Below are 21324 nucleotides of genomic sequence, written 5' to 3' on the forward strand. Positions count from 1 at the left end.
ACAAATCTTATAAAGAAAGACAATGGAAGAGCTTTAGAGAGCAGACTGAGTGGGGGCGGTGGGGGCACCAGAAGGTGCCTGGAAGCTTGGCAAGGATAGCCTGGACCATAAAAGACTGAGAACCCTGTGCTAAGGAGTTTGGCTGTGTCTTGTGTGCAGAGAGAGGAGTGAGGGAAGGAAGGAAGCTACGTTCATACTGGTACAGTTGGTTCGCACTATCCGTGGTTCTCACGTTCTGTAAAGTCACCACAAACATGGAGTTAGCAAAAACCGCATCGTGGCCAGTGGGGGAAAGGCAGTGTTAGGATCTGTGAGGCTCTGGTTGTTAAATGTTCGTCAGCCGATCAACCCATAACCTTGTCTTATGTGTTTTTCTTTAAGAAACACAGCCAAGGCACCATACATCACACCAGAGCGAAGCTTGTCGACCTCATGGGTTTTCTCCCTGAGGCTCATCACAGCCTCCTTGTGCTCAGGAACTGGACCGCTCCTCAATGTTAAGCTTGGGGGCCCATTTAAACAGCAACATCACCAACAAAAAGCCCCAAAAGGAGAAAACGTGGCCATAAATTGCCTTCAGATAGGACATTTGTTCCAAGTTTCAGAGTTGAAAGAAGACGGCAGCTGGGAATCGCAGCTGGGAACCTGCACGTCGGGAAGGGAGGGATCTCAAATTCTCGGCTCCTCTGTGCACCTCCAAGAATGACTACAAAAGCACTGGGTGTATTGATTTGGGGGTTAAACAAATACATTTTAGTGGATAGACAAACTCATAAATATGGAATCCGTGAATAATAAGGATCGACTGCATGTTTAGAACACTCCCTCTGTTCAAGATGAGAGGCACGTGAGATGTGAGGTACAAGTTACCACAATTGATTTAAGCAAGAAAGGAGCCAGAGGGATGGATTTGGGAAGCAGTTGTAAGCACAGCTGGTATATGGGGTCTGAGTGGATGCAGGGGGTAGGTAGGAGGAAGACCCTGATTCCCAGGCTGCTGGTTTTGGTGATTGGACAGGTGCTGGGTCCGCTGATGGAAGTAAGGAATACAGGAGGAAAAGCAGGTTGTTTGGAGAGGGAAAGGTAGTGCATAGGTTTTCTTTCCAGATCTTTGGGAGTTAGTGAGTTCAGTGCTTCCTGTGCTGAGTGGGAGGGGTTAGAGGCCAATCATGTGGTCTGTCCATGGCCAGCAGTTGACAGCAATGGCTGGAGATGTAGTTTGGGAGTCCTCAGCCCCGAAGGTGTGATGGGAGCCCCAGGATGTGGCCTTGGAGTGCGTGCTGGGTGGCAAGAGAAGAGGGTCCACAGAGCTCTAGGGAGAGCTGACTTTAGGAAGCAGGCGAGAAAGAGTGTTGTTTGTGGCAGGGTAGACTGGGGCACACGGGAGGGGACAATGTCATGAACGTGTCTTGCAGGAAACCATCTGCAGGGAGGTCAGTCAAGGTCTCTGGTGACTTTTGGCAGAATAATTCAGCAGAGCCGTAGGGACAGAAGCCAGAGGGCAACAGGTGGGGAACATGCAAACTATACCCGTTTAGGAAGCTTGCAAGGGAAAAAGGCGGGGCAAAGGCATCTGGGCTGCAGAAGAGTTTCTTTCTGGGGAGACAGGAACCAATGGAGAGGAAGAGGCTGGAGGGCCATTGGACAATGGTGCCTGCCTTGTATCTGCCATCCTTTCCTCTCTCATTCTTCTCTCTCTTTAAAATTTTTTTTTTATTTCTTTTCAGCGTAACAGTATTCATTGTTTTTGCACCACACCCAGTGCTCCATGCAATCCGTGCCCTCTCCAATACCCACCACCTGGTTCCCCCAACCTCCCACCCCCTGCCCCTTCAAAACCCTCAGATTGTTTTTCAGAGTCCATAGTCTCTCATGGTTCACCTCCCCTTCCAATTTCCCTCAACTCCCTTCTCCTCTCTATCTCCCCTCGTCCTCCATGCTATTTGTTATGCTCCACAAGTAAGTGAGACCATATGATAATTGACTCTCTCTGCTTGACTTATTTCACTCAGCATCATCTCTTCCAGGCCCGTCCATGCTGATACAAAAGTTGGGTATTCATCCTTTCTGATGGAGGCATAATATTCCATAGTGTATATGGACCACATCTTCCTTATCCATTCGTCTGTTGAAGGGCATCTTGGTTCTTTCCACAGTTTGGCGACTGTGGCCATTGCTGCTATAAACATTGGGGTTCAGATGGCCCTTCTTTTCACTACATCTGTATCTTTGGGGTAAATACCCTGGTTCTCCAGCCCCACTTCCACATTCCCCAGTCCTCAGCCTGGGCATTCCTGAACTTTCTTATCATCTTTGACAGGTCCTCTGGCTCAGACCGACCCTTGACTCAGCCCTACTTCCAGGAGACATTGCTGTCATCCCTGGGGGACCAGCTCTGCCTGTTTCCTGCCTGTTATCCCTGTTAAGGGGTGTGGGGTGGGTGGGAGCTGACTCTTTTCTGGAGACCAGCCAATGCCCACCCCCAAGCTCCCTTCTAAATGCACCATGCAAAGGACTGTGTAGGCACTGTGGCCTGCGACCCCTGATTATTGAAACCACTGTTCCCAAAGGAGTGTAATGTTTTGGGCTTTTGGCAAGAGAAGTCAGCCTGTGGGGCTGAGGGGGTGCCTATTCCCTCCAATGCAGGGAGGTAAAAAGCTGGAAAACGAGATAATAATGTCAGCTTCATTATTGAGCTCCTTCTCTGTGCCAGAAAGTAGGCCAGATGTTCTACATGCACCAAACATGTAACAGTTCCCCATCCTCCCATTGCCACTACAACAGAGTCTTCTTTGAAAATGCAAGTCATGTTTTAAAAAGGCTGTTCAAGACCTACCAATAGCTTCCAGTGTCTTGAAATAAAATCTCATGTTGCTGATACGGTCCGTGAAGTCCTGCACGCTCAGCCATTCGCTGCCCTTTGTTCTCGACCTCTGCTCTTCTCCCTTTGTGTTCCAGTTGCACTGGCCTTCTCTCACTTTCTAGATCATAGGAATCTCTTTCTCACCTCAGGGCCTTTGCATGTGTCATAATGCTCTTTCCTCATTTTCTCTGCGCTAGCATCGACTCAAGTCCCAGATCTTGGTTTTAGGGTCCTTCTTGGGAAAACCTCCCTTGACCCCTGAAACTAGATCGTGTTCTCTGTTACCCATTCCTTTGGCACATGCTTCTACTTTGGGATCATATTACAACTGCACTTATATTTATGGGGGTGCTTGTGTGTTTCATGTCCTCTCCTCCTTTCAACTGTTGTCTTCGAGAGGACAGGCCTCGAGGCTGGGTCCTGGGAATTGCACTCACTCTTGTCTCTACTGTCTGGCACAGCACAGTTGCCCATAGCAACTGCCTGAGGAGTGTTTGATGATGAATGGATAAATTTATTTATTTTTATTCCTCTTTATTAAGAGGAAAGGAGCCCAGAGCCCCACCGAATCTGTGGGCAGCAGGGTGTTGTAGAGATGCTGTCTTAAGAGTAGGGGCTCTGGAGCTACACGGCCCTAATTCCCGCCCCAGCTCTCCTGCACACTGGCCCACAACCTGGGCAACTTTATGAGCCCCTTCTGGCCTTACTTTCTTCGTCTGCAGCATGGGGACCATACCAGTACCTACCTTGCAGGATTACTATGAAGAGTAGATGAATAAAAATACATAAAACATGTGTCTGGCCCAACATAAATACTTAATGAATTCCAGCTGCTCTTCTCAGCTAGGACCAATATCAGGGAATGAGTCTGGGTTGACGCTGCTTTCTAATTTCTTTCTCCTGTTATTTGGTGGTGGTCTTTGGAGGAGCCTGTCTTGCTGAGGGGACATGGGGGAAGTGAATGGCCATCCCTGAAAGAGTACAGGTATGCACAGATCTGGTTCCTGCTACCCGTTTGCTTATGACCTCGAGGGGGATGGAGGAGACCCATTCATGCTGGTTCTGGGGGAAGGGCAGGGTCCAGCCCCTGGAGAGCTGCCTCTACAAGTGATCAGCACCTGTCTCAAGGCCTGGGCTGACGTAACCAGAGAGCCTGCACCTTTGCTGAAGAAGCTTTGCTTTCTATGGAGATGGAAAGACTTGTGGTGAGACTTCTCAACTATACTTTTGCAGAAGGGTGAGAGCTGTGGTATGGCAGGAGTCCAAGAAGGAGGTTAGGGTGGAAGAGGAGGAGGCAGGTAGGGTGGAGAAGAGTCAGAGCCGGGAAGGAGGGAGGACTGTGGGACAGAATCCCATGCAGACCTGGGTTCCAATCCCATTCCCACTCCCTAGCCACGCCCAAACCCTTTCTCCTTTCCCGGCCTTAGTCTCCATTCTGTAGGGTGGGGGAAGGGGTGACAGAGCTGTCATGGTGTCATGGAGAGTCTGCCAGGACCTATGGAAATCACGGGGGTTACAGTTGGCCTGCTCCTTACCCTTCTTTACTCTCCTGCTCTGAAGGCTTTCACTCTCTGGTTGGTAGTGTGGACATTCTTATTTTATTTTTCTGGGGCCCCAGTGAGCCCTCATTGCCATACCCTTCCCCAGTGACCTCCCTCTCCTCCTGGGTCCCTGGAAGCGCTCCACAGGTCTGCCTCTGCTCCCAAGCTCAGCCTGGTGGCTGAAGCTGGTCTCTCTGTACTGTGTCTGGGGCTGCAGGTGGGCTGGGTCATGGCAGCAGCGAATCCCCCCAACGCTGACTCTGGGGGCCCAATACCTCCTCGTCTCCCCATCCCTCCCGCCAGGCCCACGGTAACCCTCGTGCCCTGTGGCACAGGATCAGCTTGTCTCTGTTCTTTGTGGAGCTTCCTTAGCCCAGGATTGAGAGTCTTGTGTGCAGGTCTTAAAGTTTTGACAACTGACTGCCCCCTCTGCCCACCTGCACTGGCATTCCAGGACCAGGGACAGCTCCATATGGGCTCTGGCAGGAATGCCTGGGACCTGGGCTCAGTGATGGTTCAGTGTGGGGCCCACATGGCTCATTGCAAACAACCAGACAGATCTAGGTTTTAAATTTCGTTTCATCAAGAAGTGAGTACACGGGTCAGGTGCTGTCAGCATGCACCCCATCTCTCCTGGGTGTGCTCCGTGATGGCAAGTGAGGGGACCATGTAAAGCATGGTGATTTACAGTAGACTAGGCAGGCCCAACGTCCAATGGCCAGCACCTGCCGCTGTGCTGGGGCTTCTCTGGGCTCCTGGGCCCCTGCCTGGGTATGGGGTGGCCTGGAAGTGCCAGCAAATTGACACGTCACTGGAGAAGTCCTCCACCAATGACTGATAGAACTTAGGGGATAAATGCCCCATCTTCCACACTCTTTAGTGGAGATAACTCTGAGGCTCACAGAGATTCCCAGGAGGATTAAGCTCACTTGTCCATGGCATAACTCACTCAACAACACACCCTTCATCTGCTCCCTTTCCTTCTCGGCCTCTCTTCCCATTCCCACACTGATAGTTCCTGGGAGGCTCTACCCAGTACACAATTTGCAGGTAAATCCTCACCTCAGGCTTGGCTTTGGGGAGAGCTTTAACTAAGACATCTGTCTGCATGGACAGCAACCCCACTCCTGGGGAATTCTCCCTTCTCCAACAAGCCACCATCTCCTGACTCTTCGAGTTTCTGTCTTGTTGACTGTTGATCTGCCCAGGGCGGGGGCTGGCCCCAAGGTGAGCTAATCAGCCATATATTGCTCAGCTGATCAGCCCAGTGTGACAAGAGAACCCATGCTGATCTACTGAGGGTCCTTCCCTGGGGCTTTTGAACACCAGACAGGAGGCAGCATCCGTCTGATGATGAACACAGAGAGGTTCAGGGTCTGCTGGTGACCCTTTGTGTGGAAATGATCTACTGGTTGGGGATGATGGTTCTGGGACAGAAAGGGAAGAAGAAAAAGAGAGAAGCAAGAGAATACTCAGAAGGCACTGGTCTCTGGCTCCCTATCTCAGTGGAGCCCAGCTACATGTTATCTTCCTGCACACACAGAACTATGACATTGTCGCTTTGCCTGAGCCTGGTTAACTTCTGTTTTTGTCACTTGCAACCAAGAATACTCTGTGTGACCTTGGGTTTGCCATTTAACAGGGCCTGGTGCGTAGTAGTTTCCTAAGTTATTTGTTTACAGACTTATGCCCTTTGGATCCCACCTCCTTCATTTGCTTGGTGGGGTCAGTAATTACTACTCTGTTGGTCAGTAATGACTACTTATGCACGTTGATGGGTTGTTGGAAAGGGACGTGAGAAAATGAAAGGGAGAGGGTTTGTTGACTGTGACGAGTCTGGGGAGGAGCTGGGGAGAGCGGGGCTTCTTGGGTGGGGCACTCAGAGCCCTGCCAGGGGTGCAGAGAGACAGGGCCTGACAGCTGAAGATGATGAGGACGAGGAGGAATTGGGAGGAATGGGTTGGGGAGACTTTTTTGTTGTTGAGAGAATCAATAAGAAGGGTAGAGAAGGGAATTCATGTTTATTGATTGCTCTGAGAGAGCCCCAGGCCAACCCCTTGCACACATCAAGGAGTACAAACTGATGCCCTGGGGGCAGATGCTCTGTTTGGCCTCCGTGGTACTAAAGAAACATTTCAATTAACCACCAACATATACAAATTTGGAGATTCCACGTGGAAACCTGATTGGGAAAAAGGAGGTTCCGGCAGCACGAGACCCATATTCCTTGTGGCATCAACAGCTGGAGTGATGGATGGACAGCTGTTACCCCCCTTGATGGGGCATCCACTATCTAGTCAGCTCTAGACCTCACCAGGGCTCCCCACATATGCATGTTACTTGCTTGGCATTGTAGTCATTTGAGACGGTAGTTCTAGATAGTCTTACCCCCATCTTCCCAACAGCCCTGCAAGTTGTGTATCCTTAGTCCCATTTCACAGATGATAAAACTGAGGGCCAGAGGTGAAGTAATCCAGGCCACACAGTCAGGGGATGATGGAGTTGGAATTGTTCAGTTCTTAGCAACCCCAACGTCTGCTCTCCTGACCCAGCATGGGGACTCTTGGGATGTATGCAGGGGAATAGGAGGGGGTAGAGAGGTTTGGTGTCCATGATTGGGAAGGGGTGGGTGTCCCAGACAGAGGCAGGGAGATTGGAAGTAAGATGATATAGTTAGACCTGGGGCGTTGCCAGTTTGAAGGGACTGTGGGCTGTTCAGGTGAAAAGGTCCACTCCCAGGTAACTTTTAAGACATGGAAACTGGTCCTGGTGGTCAGAGGTCAATGGAAATGGATGCTGGTGGCACATTAGCTGAAGGGACGATGTCAGGTGTCTTGCTGAGAGCCCGGGAGGCTGGTGCTTCAGGCAATCAGGAGTGGGGTGTGGGAGGTGGAAGGTAGGGATGGGGGAAGCGGGTTTTGGGGGGGAAGGTGGTGCATTGAGGTTGGAGGTGTTGACTTTGAGGATCTGTGAGATGTACATGGGAGGAGCCCCAGGGAAAGTTGGCTGAACAAAGCCAGGGCACAGGAGGGAGCTCCCGGTTGGAGATAATGGGGTCTAGAGATGAAGCAGTGATGTCTGGGACAGGCTGAAGGGCCCTGGCTGGGGGGGGGGGCGGTCAGGGCCTGAGGACTCCCTTTCTCTGACCTTGTCTGAGGTAATGAGGATCCCCACCCCACCTCCCCCAGCGGGCCCCTCCATAATCGGCTTCCCTGGGGATGTGTGAGCGAAATGGATGAGCATAAGGCAAGCAGGGAAGGAGGGAGGGAGAACTGGTTATCGCTTCCCCTCAGCTCCAAGTGGATAATTACACAGCTCTCTGAGCCCCAGGACTGGGCCAGGCAGCAATCCATACAGACAGCCTCTCAAAATTAATGGGACTCCAAGGGGTTTGGGATGGGGGGAGGGCCAAGTCTGGGCGGGGGTGCTGCTGGGTGAGATGAAAGAGAGGCAGGAAGACACTGCCTCAGATAGAGGAGCATGAGATGCAGGGGGAAGTGCAAGGAAACTGAAGCCCAGAGAAGCTGAGTCACCTGCTCTGAGTCACACAGCTTTGAAGCTGGGGTTTGGCCCCTGTCTGTCTGCCTCCAGAGGGCCTGATCTTGACTCACTCTGTGGTTTGGTCTTTGTCTTCCCTGAGAATTCCCTGGGAAAGGGGTTGTAGTAAGCCCTGGGCTGGTCGGTACCTGGACATGGTACCCAGTGGCTTCTGGAGATGGTGACTGGGAGGGACAGAGTACTACTGGTCCTTCAAGGCTCAGCTCAGACCGGGACTCTGACATGGCAGAGTGAAGGGGAAGAAAAGGCTTCCCCTCGGCACCCCACCAGCAAGATGCTCTTCCTCCTTCTCAATCTCTTCACAGGGTAACTGTTCCATTTCTGTATCGGTCCTCCCTGAGGCTGGGACTCCCAGAGGGCACGGCTGGGCCAAGACCTCTCTGTCTGGGCACAGGATGCTCAGAAGATTTAGAAATCAGGCAGAAGAGGGCATTAGCATCCTAGCTGCAGACTGAGTATGTCTGGAGTTTGGTTCACTCCAAATTCTGGTATTGTGCCAGTAGTAATTTCCGGGCTTTGACCTCATGGTTCTGCAAGATGGTTACATCAGAGAAAGCTGAGTGAAGGGCATATGGGAGCTCTCTGAACTATATCTGTAATTTTCACATGATCCCAGAATAGTTTGTTAAAGAACAACAGTGGAGCAGATCCCAGCTGTAGGTTGTGGGTGGGGAAGGAGGCTGATCAGGGCTGGGCAGAGGTCAGGGTTCCAGAGGGTCCCTGGGGCACAGGAGCCCCACGGGAGCATTCTCAGCCAGGTGGGGCACACAAGGGCTTGTGGTACACAGTGTGCCATGGTCAGGGCAGTACCACTCACTTAGGGCCCCAGCCAGAGTCTGAACTGTGTTCCTTTAGGATTTAGTTTGGGAGGATATGGTGGGAAACACCAAAGTACCCTGATCATCTCTGCCATTTATTTTATGCCCATTATATGCAAGAAGACTCCTCTGCTGTTGCATATTCAGTATCTGAATTCTTACAAAGTTGCATTTCATGGAGTAGTCTGGGGCTCAGAGAGGTTAGGAAATTTGCCCATGGTTGCACAGTATGTTCTGGTCAGAGCTTTGCTGACAGTCACGATGGGAGACTTTTTCAATGCTTGCCCCATAAAGGAAACTTGTAGGTGCAAGAAGACTTCCAGAATTCAGAGGGCAGGAACCACCGGATCCCCAGGCTTCCAGCAGCCTGGAATTTGGGAATCAGCAGACTGAGATTGTCTCCAGGCCCCTCTCCTGGTAGCTTCTCAGTCATTTCATCTTTGCTTTTGTCGGCATTGCTGCTCTGTCCTCTCTGGTATCTGGCCTTGAAGGCTGTCCTGTCCCCTTTACTGTGTGGGGACACTCAGTTTCTTTTGGCTTCTGTGCCCATTGCTCCCAGTCTGCTAAAGGAGCAACTGATTGGCCCAGCTCCTTCTAGTGTCTTGGATCAAGGCAGATTAGGCCTGGTCAGGTGGGGCACACAGGCCTGTAGGGCTCAGTCTCCACTCTGCTGACGATTGCTTGGGTTTGAATCCCTAACCCACTGTATGACCTTGGGCAAGTTACTTCACCTTTCTGTGTTTTTAATTCATCATTGGAGGTCATAATAGTACGTTCCTAGTGTGCTTGCTATAAAGGTCTTAGGACAGTGCCTGGCACAGAGGAAGAATCTTCCCTCTACTGATTATCATTGTTATTGTTACTGCCATTCTAGAATGTGGTGCATCTACTTGGTGGGAGCAGTGAGTGTGACAAGCGGCAATGCGACACCCAGCCAGTCCACGGACTATTGACTCCAACACTCTAGTTCCTTACCTCTCTGGGATCCCACGTGAAGGACTCAACTTGAGCACAGGGAGAGCTTCAGGCCTGTGTGTGTGTGTGTGTGTGTGTGCGCGCGCGTGCGTGTGCGTGCATGTAAAGTAATTCCATCCCCCGACCCCCCCACCACTGTGGCTGAGACCTTGGTCTGTGGCCCTGCTTTGGGGCTCTTGCTCTCATGTGGTGGGGAAGGCCTTCTTCATGCCCCAGCAGAGCACAGGTGGATGTGTGGGCAAATGGAGGGCTGCAGTGGAAAGTAGAGGCTTTGTGTGAGACTCAGGAATCTTCTAGGTTTGTAGGAGACTCTCGCTGGCTCTAGGGGAGTTAGTGAATGGGTTATGGGAAAAGAAGGCTGTGATTTCAGGGGAGAGCTGCAAAGCTCAAACTCCTTTCATCCCTATCTGTGAAATACATATTTTTCCTGGCTCAGAACCTCATCTAGAAGCCTCTCTGGATCCCCAGTTGCTAGAGACCAAGGTGGATGGCAAGAGGCTCAGGCCTTCAGATACCAGATCTAGGCATGATGCAGGAGGAGAAAGAGAGGCTAAGACGAGGCTGAATAGCAATCAGTGCTTACTTTGTGCTGGTGCTATTAATTAATCCCAGCAACAAGCCAATGAGGTGCTGTGACGATCATCATTCCCATTTTACAGATGAGAAAACTGAGGCTTAAAGAGGTAAAGTGACATTTTTATTTCCTGTTCATTCTGAACTTGCCAGGATTTCTTCTGCCCTAGGGCCTTTGCATTGCTCTTTTCTGTCTGCAGTGCTCTGCCCTCAGATCTTCATGAGGCCAGTATTATTAGTGCTCTCTTACCATGTAACAAATTACCCCAAAATTTAGTAGCTTAAAAATAACAAATACTTATCTCAAAATTTCTGTGAGTCAAGAATTCAAGAGAAGCTTCAGGATCACATTAGGACTTTTTTTTTTTTTAAAGATTTTATTTATTTATTTGACAGATGGAGATCACAAGTAGGCAGAGAAGCAGGCAGAGAGAGGAGGATGCAGGCTCCCTGCTGAGCAGAGAGCCCGATGTGGGGCTTGATCCCAGGACCCTGGGATCATGACCTGAGCCAAGGGCGGAGGCTTTAACCCACTGAGCCACCCAGGTGCCCCAGGATCACATTAGGACTTTAATGGGACTTAGGTACTTTAGCCCTGGGGGGTCAGGGTCTGAGTACTCCCTTTCTCTGACCCTGTCTGAAGTAATGACCCCTTTTTCTTTAAAAGGGTATTAAAAATTATATTTTATAATTGTGCTAGTATAAAGATGGAGATGTTAACACATGTGAAAACATATTCTTTAACATCAGATTTCTTTTTAAAAAGTTTGATTTTTACAGCAATATCCATAGCTAATTAAATTTGGGGTGGGGGGGTGGGAGGTTGGGGGAACCAGGTGGTGGATATTAAAGAGGGCACGGATTGCATGGAGCACTGGGTGTGGTGCAAAAACAATGAATACTGTTACGCTGAAAAGAAATAAAAAATTAAAAAAATATTTGGGAAAATGGTTCCCTTTAATTTGATCACGGGCTCATACACATTCTCTTTACTTCTTTTTTCCCCCAAATTTAAAAAAAATTGAAAAATTTACTCATTTATCTGAATCCTCACCCCCTGCCCCTGGCAACTATCCATCTGTTCTCTGTATCTGTGAGCTTGGTTTTTTGTTTTGTTTTTAAAGATTTATTTATTTTAGGGAGAGAGAGTGCAACGGCAGGGTGGTGGTAGCAGAGGGAGGGGGAGAGAGAGAATCCCAAGCAGACTCCCTGCTGAGTGTAGAGCCTGACACAGAGCTCCATCTCATGACTCTGAGATAAAGACTAGCCTGAGCCGAAATAAAAAGTTGGATGCCTAACTGACTGAATCACCCAGGTGCCTCTGTTTTTTGGTTTTTGTTTTTATAGATTCCATGTATAAAAGAGATCACATGATGGTTGTCTTTTTCTGTCTGATTTATTTCATTTAAGCATAATGCACTTGAGGTCCATTTGTGTTGTTGCCAATGGTAAGCTCTCCTTTTTAAGGCTAAATAGTATTTCAGTGTGTGTGTGTGTGTGTGTGTGTGTGTGTGTGTGTGTGTGTGTATCTCACATATTCTTTATCCATTCAGCCTTTGATGGATACTTCCACGTCTTGGCTGTTGTAAGTAGTGCTGCAATGAATGTGGAGCACATGTATCTTTTCAAGTTAATGTTTTAGTTTTCTTTGGATAAATACCCAAAAATGGAATTGCTAGATAACATGGTAGTTCTTTTTAATTTTTTGAGGAAACTCCATAGTGTTATCCACAGTGGCTGCACCAATTTACATTCGCACTGGCAGTGCCTCAAGCGTGCCTTTTCTCCACATCCTTGTCAACACTTGTTAGTTTTTGTCTTTGGGTAATGGCCATTCTGACACGCGTGAGGTGATATCTCACTATGGTTTTGATTTGTATTTCCCTGATGATTAATGATGTTAATGATATTCAGCATCTTTTCTTGTACCTGCTGGCCATCCATACGTCTTCTTTGGAAAAATGTCTATTCAGATCTTCTGTCCATTTTTAAGCCAGATTTTTTTTTTTTTTTTTACTAATGAGTTGTATGAGTTCTTTATATATTTTGAATATTAGTCCCTTATGAGGTAGAGGCACACCTTGTTTTACTGTGCCTCCTTTATTGCACATTGCAGAAACTGCGTTTTTTTTAAAATAAATCAGTGGTTTGGGGGCAATCAGTGGAAGGGGCAACCTTCCATCAAGCAAGTCTATTGGCCCCATTTTTCCAACAGCATTTGTCTACTTCATGTCTCTGGGTCATGTTTTGGTAATTCTCGCAGTATCTCAGTTTTTCGTTATTATTATATTTGCTGTGGCTATCTGCAATCACTGGTCTTAGATGTTACTGTTGGAGCTTGTAGATGTGTCTGAGTGGCTGCAATCTCACAATAAAACTTGAATGGATGAGGAGTTACTTCTTATGGGTGAGCAGGGAAAGTGCTTTCTTGAGATGGAATCTCCTCCTGGGGAAGATGCTGTGAAGATTGTTGAAATGACAACAAAGCCTTTAGACTAGTACATAAACTGAGTTGATAAAGCAGTGGCAAGGTCTGAGAGGATTGACTCCAATTTTGAAGGAAGTTTTATCGTAGGTAAAATGTTATCAAACAACATCGCATGCTACAGAGAAATCATTCCTGAAAGGAAGAGTCAGTGGATGCTGCAAACTTCATTCTTGTCTTATTTTAGGAAGTTTCCCCAGCCAGCCCCGCCTTCAGCACCCAGCATGGGGTGACCAGTGAGCTGTCATCAGCATTAAGGCAAGACCCTCCACCAGCAAAGAGATTCCAGCTCACTGAAAGCTCAGATGATGGATAGTGGTTTTTAACAAAGTACTTTTAAACTAAGGTAAGTACATTTTTAAAGACATAATACTGTTTTATACTTAAAATACTACATTATAGTGTAAACATAACCTTTATATCCACCATGAAACCAAAAAATTCATTTGACTCACTTTGTTGTGATACTAGCTTTGTTGCAGGGGTCTGGAACTGAACCCGCCTTATTTTCTTCCATCCAGTAGGTTGCCTTTTCATTTGTTGTGCAGAAACTTTTTAGTTTGATGTAGTCCCACTTTTTTTGTTGTTGTTTGCAGTGTCAGATTAAAAAAAATCATCACCAAAACTCAAGGAATCTACCACCTATGTTTTCTTCCAGGAGTTTAATGATTTCAGGTTTTATGTTCAAGTCTGTCATTCATTTTGAGTTAATTTTTGTGTATGGTGTAAGATAATGGTCTAGTTTCCTTCTTTTTCATGTGGCTGTCCAGCTTTCCCAATGCCATTTATCAGAGATTGTCCTTTTTTCATTATACATTCTTGGCTCCTTTGAAATAAATCTGTTGACCATATATGCATGGGTTTATTTCTGGGCCCTCTATTCTGATCCATGTGTCTGTTTTTATGCCAATATCAAGCTGTTTCAATTGCTATAGATTTGTAATATGGTTTGAAATCAGGGAGCATGATATCCTCCAGGTTTGTTCTTTATCAGGATTGTTTTGGCTATTCAGGATCTCTTGTGGTTCCATATAGACTTTAGGACGTTTATTCGAGTTCTATAAAAATGCCATTGGAATTTTAATAGAGATTGTATCAACTGTGGATATTGTTTTGGGTAGTATGGATATTTTAATAATACTGATTCTTCTAATCCACGAGCATGGGTTATTTTTCTATTCATTTGTGTCTTTCAATTTCTTTTATTAGTTTCTTGTGTAGTTTTCAATATTGGGTGTTTTATCTCCTTGGTTAAGTTTATCCCCAGATTGTTTTGAGATACAATTATAAATAAATTTTAAAAAAATTTCTCTTTTTGATAGTTCATTATCATGGTATGTAGAAAAACAACAGATTCTGGTGTGTTGAGTTTGTATCCTGAGAACTACTGAATTTTTCTGTTAGTTCTAACAGTTTTTTGATGGAGTTTTTTTAGGCCTTTCCATATAAAATATCATGTCATCTGCAAATAGTGACAGTTTTACTTTTCTCTCCAATTTGAATGCCTTTTATTTCTTTCTCTTGCCTGATTGCATTGGCTAGTACTTCCAATACTATTTTGAATAAAAGTGGCATGAGTGGGCATCCTTGTCTTCTTCCTAATCTTAGAAGAAAAGCTTTCAGCTTTTCATTGGGTCTGATGTCTGATGTTAGCTGATTTGTCATATGTGGCAATCATGTTGCCATTATTATGTTGAAGTACATTCTCTTTATACTGACTATGTGGATAATTTTTATCATAAATGGATGCTGAATTTAGTTAAATGATTTTCTGCATCTATTGAGATGGTTATGTGAGTTTTATCCTTCATCTTGTTAATGATGGTTATAGCACATAAGGTATAGCACATTGACTAATTTGCCACTGTTGAATCATCTTTGTATTCCTGAAAAAATCTCACTTGATTATGGTGTGTGTCTTTTTAATGTATTGCTGAATTTAGTTTGCTAATATTTTTATAGGGCATTTTTACATCTATGTTCATCGGGGGTATTAGCCTGTAATTTTCTTATGGTAGCCTTGTCTGGTTTAGGTATTAGGGTAAGTAATGCTGGCCTCAAAAAATGGGTTTGGAAGAGTTTTCTCCTCTTCCATCTCTTTTTGGTAGAATTTGAGAATGATTGGTATTAATTTTTCTTTGAATATTTCATAGAATCCACGAGTGAAACTGTCTGATCCTGGACTTTTGTTTGTTTGGAGGTTTTTGATTATGAAATCAATCTCTGTACTAGTTATTTAGTATTCAGATTTTCTATTTTATCATGATTCAATCTTAGTAGGGTGTATATTTCTAGAAAGTTTTCCATTTCTGCTAGATTGTCCAATTTGTTAGTGTATAATTGTTCTTAAGAGTCTTTTATGATCCTTTGTATTTCTGTGGTACCAGTTGTGGTGTCTCCTTTTTTATTTCTGATTTTTTTGGCAGGGAGGGGCTGAGGGAGAGTGAGAGAGAATCTTAAGCAGGTTCCAAGCCCAACATGGAGCCCAACATGGAGCCCAACATGGAGTCCGACATCGAGTCCAACATGGAGCTTGATCTCACAACTGTAAGATCATGATCTGAGCTGAAATCAAGAGTCACAACTTAACTGACCGAACCAGTCAGCCACTCCTCATTTCTGATTCAATTTATTTGAGTCTTCTCTCTTTTTTTCTTGATAAGTCAGGCTAAAGGCTTGACAATTTTGCTTATCTTTTCAAAGAACTAGCTCTTAGTTTCATTGATATTCTCTGTTGTCTTTTTATTCTCTATTTCATTTATTTCTGCACTAATCCTTGTTATTTTGTTTCTTCTACCAACTTTAGGCTTTGTTTATTCTTTTTCTAGTTCTTTGTAGTGTAAGGCTGATTGTTTGAGACTTCATATTTCTTAAGGTAATCATGTTCTCTATGAACTTCCCTCTTAGAACTGCTTTTGCTGCATTCCACAAATTTTGGTATTTTATATTTTTATTGTCATTTGTCTCAAGGTTTTTTTTTTTTTAAAAGATTTTATTTATTTATTTGACACACACAGAGAGAGATTACAAGTAGTCAGAGAGGCAGGCAGAGAGAGAGGAGGAAGCAGGCTCCCCGCTGAGCAGAGAGCCAGATGCGAGGCTTGATCCCAGGACCCTGAGACCATGCCCTGGGCTGAAGGCAGAAGCTTAACCCTCTGAGCCATCCAGGTGCCCCTGTCTCAAGGTATTTTTGATTTTTCTCTTTGACACATTGGTTGTTCAGGAGTATGTTGTTTAATCTGCACATATTTGTGACAACATTTCTTTCTCTGAATTTTAATAGAAATTAAAACATTTTTGTAGGTCCTAACAGTATCATGGGGCCTGGGCAGTGTGCTTACTGTGTCCAGTGGAGGAATTGGCCCTGAGTGGCTTAACCAGGTAGTTTTGGCTCAGGGTCTCTCATGTGGCTGCAGTCAGGATGTTGGCACAGGCTTCAGTCATCTGAAGGCTTAACTGAGATGGGACCATCCACTTCTAAGATGACATACTCACACAGCTTTTAGCAGGAGGCCTCAGTGCCCAGCCATGTGGGCCTCTCCATGGGCCAGCTTGAGCATCTTTGTGACATGGCAGCTGGCTTCCCCTAGAGTGAGTGATCCAAAAGAGAGAGTATCAAGAGGAATCCAAAATGCCTTTTATAACCTCTCTTGGAAGTCATACCTAGCCAACATGGCATTGTTTCTGCCTCATTCTTTTTGTTAGCAGTGACTAGCTAAGCACAGCCTACATTTAATGGGCTTATGAGGAGGGAAAGCAGATTCTATTTTTTGAAGGCAGTAGATGTATTTTAAAGCCTGGCTTCATACCTGGCTTCAGAGAGGCCTTCCCTGACCACCGATCTCTCTCCCCACTGCCTACCTTGAAGTGGTAACACATTAGACAGTGTATCACTACCTGAGATTTCCTTGTTCATTTGTCTGCCCCAAATAAAATAAGTTCCGTGTCAGGGGGGGTCTTGTCTGTCTGGTCGTCTAGCACAGGGCCAGGTCTATACAAAGCCCTCGGTAGGTTTTTGGAGAATGAAAGAATGAATGAACAAATGTGGTGTTGGAGTGAGAAACAGGCTGGTGGTAGAAAGTGTGTACCTGAAGAAGCTGTTGCTCTACTGGGGTTGGTTGTCCTGGGATGTCCTAAGGGCCCAGCGGTTTGGGAAGAGGAGGGGAGAGGACAAAGGGGAGGAGAGGCTGGAGAGGCTGGTTGACCAGAGCATATAAGGTTGCTTTGTAAGCAGGGACCTTAGATTACAGGATCTCATGGGGGAGCTAGACAGAGGAACAGGTAAATTATGAAGTATTATGACAGTTGCATAATAGAAGCGTGTTTAGGACCAATTAGGCTGGATTCCAAAACGGTGGCGCAACTGAGGCCTTTGCTTTTGGCCCCACCCTTGACTGGACCTAGCTCACAATTGGGTGAATCCTTGGAGACCGGCTCCGTCTCTGTGCGACTAAGAGATCAGCTCTCCTGCCTGCGCTGCTCCATTCAGCCCCTGGGTGGCAGCAGAGGCCCAGGCTTCACTGTTGCTGCTCAGCCCTTGCTGCCCAGCTTCTCTGGGGCTAGCTCCAGCTCTGCTGGGGCTTGGGGTGGGGCTGGAGAGGCTCAGGTCAAAGGTTTGGGTTGTTTCAGCTTGTGCTTCCGCATTCTTCCTCCCACTCCGCCCCCCTCCCAGTCTCTTTCTGTGTCCTTTCCTCCTCTATAAGTCTTCTTTCTGGAAGATGAGAGCAGAGAGGGGGCTGGGGTGGACATGCAGAACTTGTCCATCTTTAATGAAGGAGCTTGGACTTTACCCTAAGGGCAATGGAAAAGTTCACGGAAATGTTGGAGGCAGAGAAGCCACCCCATCAAATCTGTGTTTTTAGAAAGGTCACTCTGGCTACGGGGAGAAAGATGATAGAAGCTGAAAGTTCAGACAGGGGCTAGTTCCAGTCTGGGTGGGAGAAGGCCAGGGTTTGCCAGGAACTAGCCAGGCCTCTATGCAGATGGTAGGAGGCATCCTGGGGAACAGATGGGCTGAGCGTGGTGGTAGGGGGTTTTGGGCGCTGCACCCCAGAATGAGTATGCCACTGCATACTCAGGATGGCAGAGGGCCCAGGAGAAGGGCCCAGCCTAGATGGGAGAAGAGCATCCCCCAATCCTACATGGACTGGCATTCCAGGAAGGGGGTCAGGTTGCAGGTCAGGACCAGGAGCCAGGGAGCCTTGACTGGTGCACAAAATGGGGTGTTGATCTTGGTACTAGTTCCTGGGCTCAGAAGGGCAGCTGGCCCTAAGTGCCTCAACACTGTTCCCTCCTGCCCAGGTGCTCCAGAGGTGCTATTTCCAGACGTCAGAGAGAGCCCTAGAGGCTTCATCTGGGCTTGGCCGTGATCGAAAGTTGAGCACCGTCCTATGCTATCCCCCTCAGGGCTGCGTCCCTGGGTCCCACCAGCCCTTACCCCACCTGGCTCCAGGTTCTACTTCAGGGCTGGTGTGGAGCTGGGTGCTGGTGTGTGATCACGGATGGCCTTGTGCCCAGGGACTGTAGCTGGGCTGGGTCTGGCAGAAAGCCTGGCTGCTTCCCAGGGCTAGGGAAGGGGGTGCTGTTCCTACCTTGGCCTGTGAGCTCTGGCTGCAAGTGATCAAGGATTCATCTTTGAGCTTCTAGAAAGCTTTGGGTTTGTCTTCCTTCCCTCTTCACACAGGCTATTACCTATGTCTGGAACATTCTCCCACTGCTCCTTTCTACCTGACCAATTCCTATTCATCTTTTATGTCTCAGTTTAAATGTCACTTCCTTGGAAACAATTTTAGAACCCCCATTATTCTTGCTCAATACATCCTTTGCTTTTCCTACAGTGCATTTATTACAAGTTATTATACTTTTGTGTGTGCATGTGTGTGTGTGTGTGTGTGTGTGTGTGTGTGTGTATGTATTGACATCTTGATCCCCTGAGTAGACGGGAAGCTCCCTGGAGGCAGGGAGCATTTCTCTGTTACTCATCATTATTTTCCTAGACTCTAGCCCCATACCTGGGACACTGCAGGTACTCCAAAAGTATTTGTTGAATGAATAATGAAAGAAACAATGGATACATTATGGATATCCCTGGGGACACCCAGGTGTGTTGGGAATTCATGAGGCCACAAAACAAACCCAGCATCTCCCTGGATCATCAATTTTACTTGATAGTATGAGTGAGAAGCAGTATACTTACTTGTTCACTGAATATTCTACATGACAAAAATATTATGTGTTCTGTGTCAAAATTCAATCAATAAGCATTATTTTTTTATTGAAACAAACCCTGATATATTATGGAGCAGCATGCAAAGTCCACCTGGCTTTTTTTTTTTTTTTTTGAAGATTTTATTTATTTATTTGAAAGATGGAGAGAGACGGTATACAAGAGTGTGTGGGAGGAGCAGAGGGAGAGGGAGAAGCAGGTTCCCCACTGAGCAGGGAGCCTGATATGGGGCTCAATTCCAAGACCTTGAGATCATGACCTGAGCTGAAGGCAGGTGCTTAACAGACTGAGCCACCCAGGCAGGCCTCACTGGCTTTTAAAGAGAAAGCAGAGTCTTCAAAGGAAGTTTGGGCTCGAGAGGGGCCTGCGGTCTGGGTACCTGCAGGTCGGGGCTCATTCCTGTGTGTTGGGGCACTTCCGTGGTAGGGAGTGAGGAATGTTGTCAGGCTGTGTCTATCGGGAACCCAGAGAAGGCCAGCACTGGCGTTATGTCCCGTGATGTCGGCAGGCCAGATTCCAGAGCAGGGGTCTGGAGAAGAGGGTGTATGCGGAGTGGGGATGTAGGGAGGCATTCTGGGGGGTATCAGGATGGAAACCTCCCTGATAATAGGGAAATAAACAGTAATCTTCCAGCAGGCCGAGGAGGAGAGTTCACATCCTGGGAGGGCACATGTGAGAGGTCAGCCACTCACGGCCAGAGCCGTTGGAGCTGCAGAGAACTGGGGTGCGCAGCGAGGGGGTACCACTGGGTTGGCTGAAGTGGGCCACATACAGCCATTTAGGGAGGCCAGAGGAGAGGGAGCCATGGGGAATGACAGTGTTATGTGTCAAATGCCTCGCAGGGAGTGGAATAAAGAAGGTGGACTGCAGCTCTGGGCTCGACTCCTGACGGTGTCACTTTTAGTTTCATGCCTTTAGTCAGGCACTTTCCCTCCCTGAGCCTCAGTTTTTCCAACTGTAAAAAAAAAGGAATTCTGAGGGGTGCTTGGGTGGCTCAGTCTGTTAAACGTCTGCCTTTGGCTCAGGTCATGATCCCAGGGTCCTGAGATCGAGCCCTGCATTGGGCTCCCTGCTCAATGGGAAACCTGCTTTTCCCTCTCCTTCTGCTCCTTCCCCTGCTTGTGTACTCTCTCTCTCTCAAATAAATAAAATCTTAAAAAAAAAAAAAAAAGGAATCCTGATCTCCATCTTTAAGGGGGTTATGAAGTTTCTATCAGGACTTTGCCCTTGGCACATTAGAATCACCCAGGTAGTGTTTAAAAAATACTGATGTCTGGGCTTCAGCCCAGACCAACTGAGTCAGAATGTCTTGGAGTAGTTCCTGCCATGCAGGATGCTTTGGAGTGTGCAGGTGATTGTATGCACAGCCTTGGGGAGGGGTCGATGGGGAGGGAGCCCCTGTAATAGGGGATGTAGCCATAGTCTTGTGATCTTCTCCAGCAAAGGAAGCAGTGATGTTTCCCCGTTAATCCCCAGCAGCCTTCCCAGGCTTTGTGGTCAGTCAGCAAGCTGCCTTGTGCTTCCAACTGGGCAGACTTCTTTTTCTTAGCTGCCTGTTCTTTGTTTGCAGCCAAGCTGCTGGGGACAGCTGGCAGCAAGCAAAGTGTGCCATGGAGATCAGGTACCTCCTGTCCAGTGGCCTTGGATGTGATAGAGAGACATGGACCTACAAGTGAGAGGGACACAGGGACAGACCAAGCCAAGAGCAGGGGGTCCCCTACCTCCTAACAGAGCCAGAAAGGGAGACTATCTTCATGCTGAAACTTGACCTGCCGCAGAAGCCCCTGGCCACCTGGAGGGGCTTCTAGAAACACAGATTGCTGGGCCCTATTCCCAGAGTTTCAGATTCAGTCGGTCTGGGTGTTACATGATGCTTGTTAAAGCATGATGGGAAGACTTTATTTGAGCAGGAGGGACTATCCCGACAGGTGTAGGGACCCCTGCCATGGGAGAGATTGGGTTTGATTCTGTATGCGGCAGGGGCAAGCGGGGACTGACAGCCAAGGAGGCGGGGTAGGGTCAGTGGGTGGAAAATTACCCAGAGGAAACATTAGAGGTCAGGGGAGATTCTGGATAAGCCACTTAATGGGATTCTTGCTGGAGGCAGGCCAGGGGGACCGGACATCCCCACCTGGGGGGTGGCGGAGGCTGAGGAACCTGGTCAGATAGCGTGTGTATGAGTGTGTGTGTGTGTGTGTGTGTGTGTGTGTGTGTGTGTGGTGGTTCTGGTTAAATGGACTTCACAGGATTCCTGCTAAAACTGGGCATTGTGCAGAACGTGAAAA

This window comes from Mustela erminea, chromosome 10 (genome assembly GCF_009829155.1).
Source record: "Mustela erminea isolate mMusErm1 chromosome 10, mMusErm1.Pri, whole genome shotgun sequence".
Classification (NCBI taxonomy): domain Eukaryota; kingdom Metazoa; phylum Chordata; class Mammalia; order Carnivora; family Mustelidae; genus Mustela; species Mustela erminea.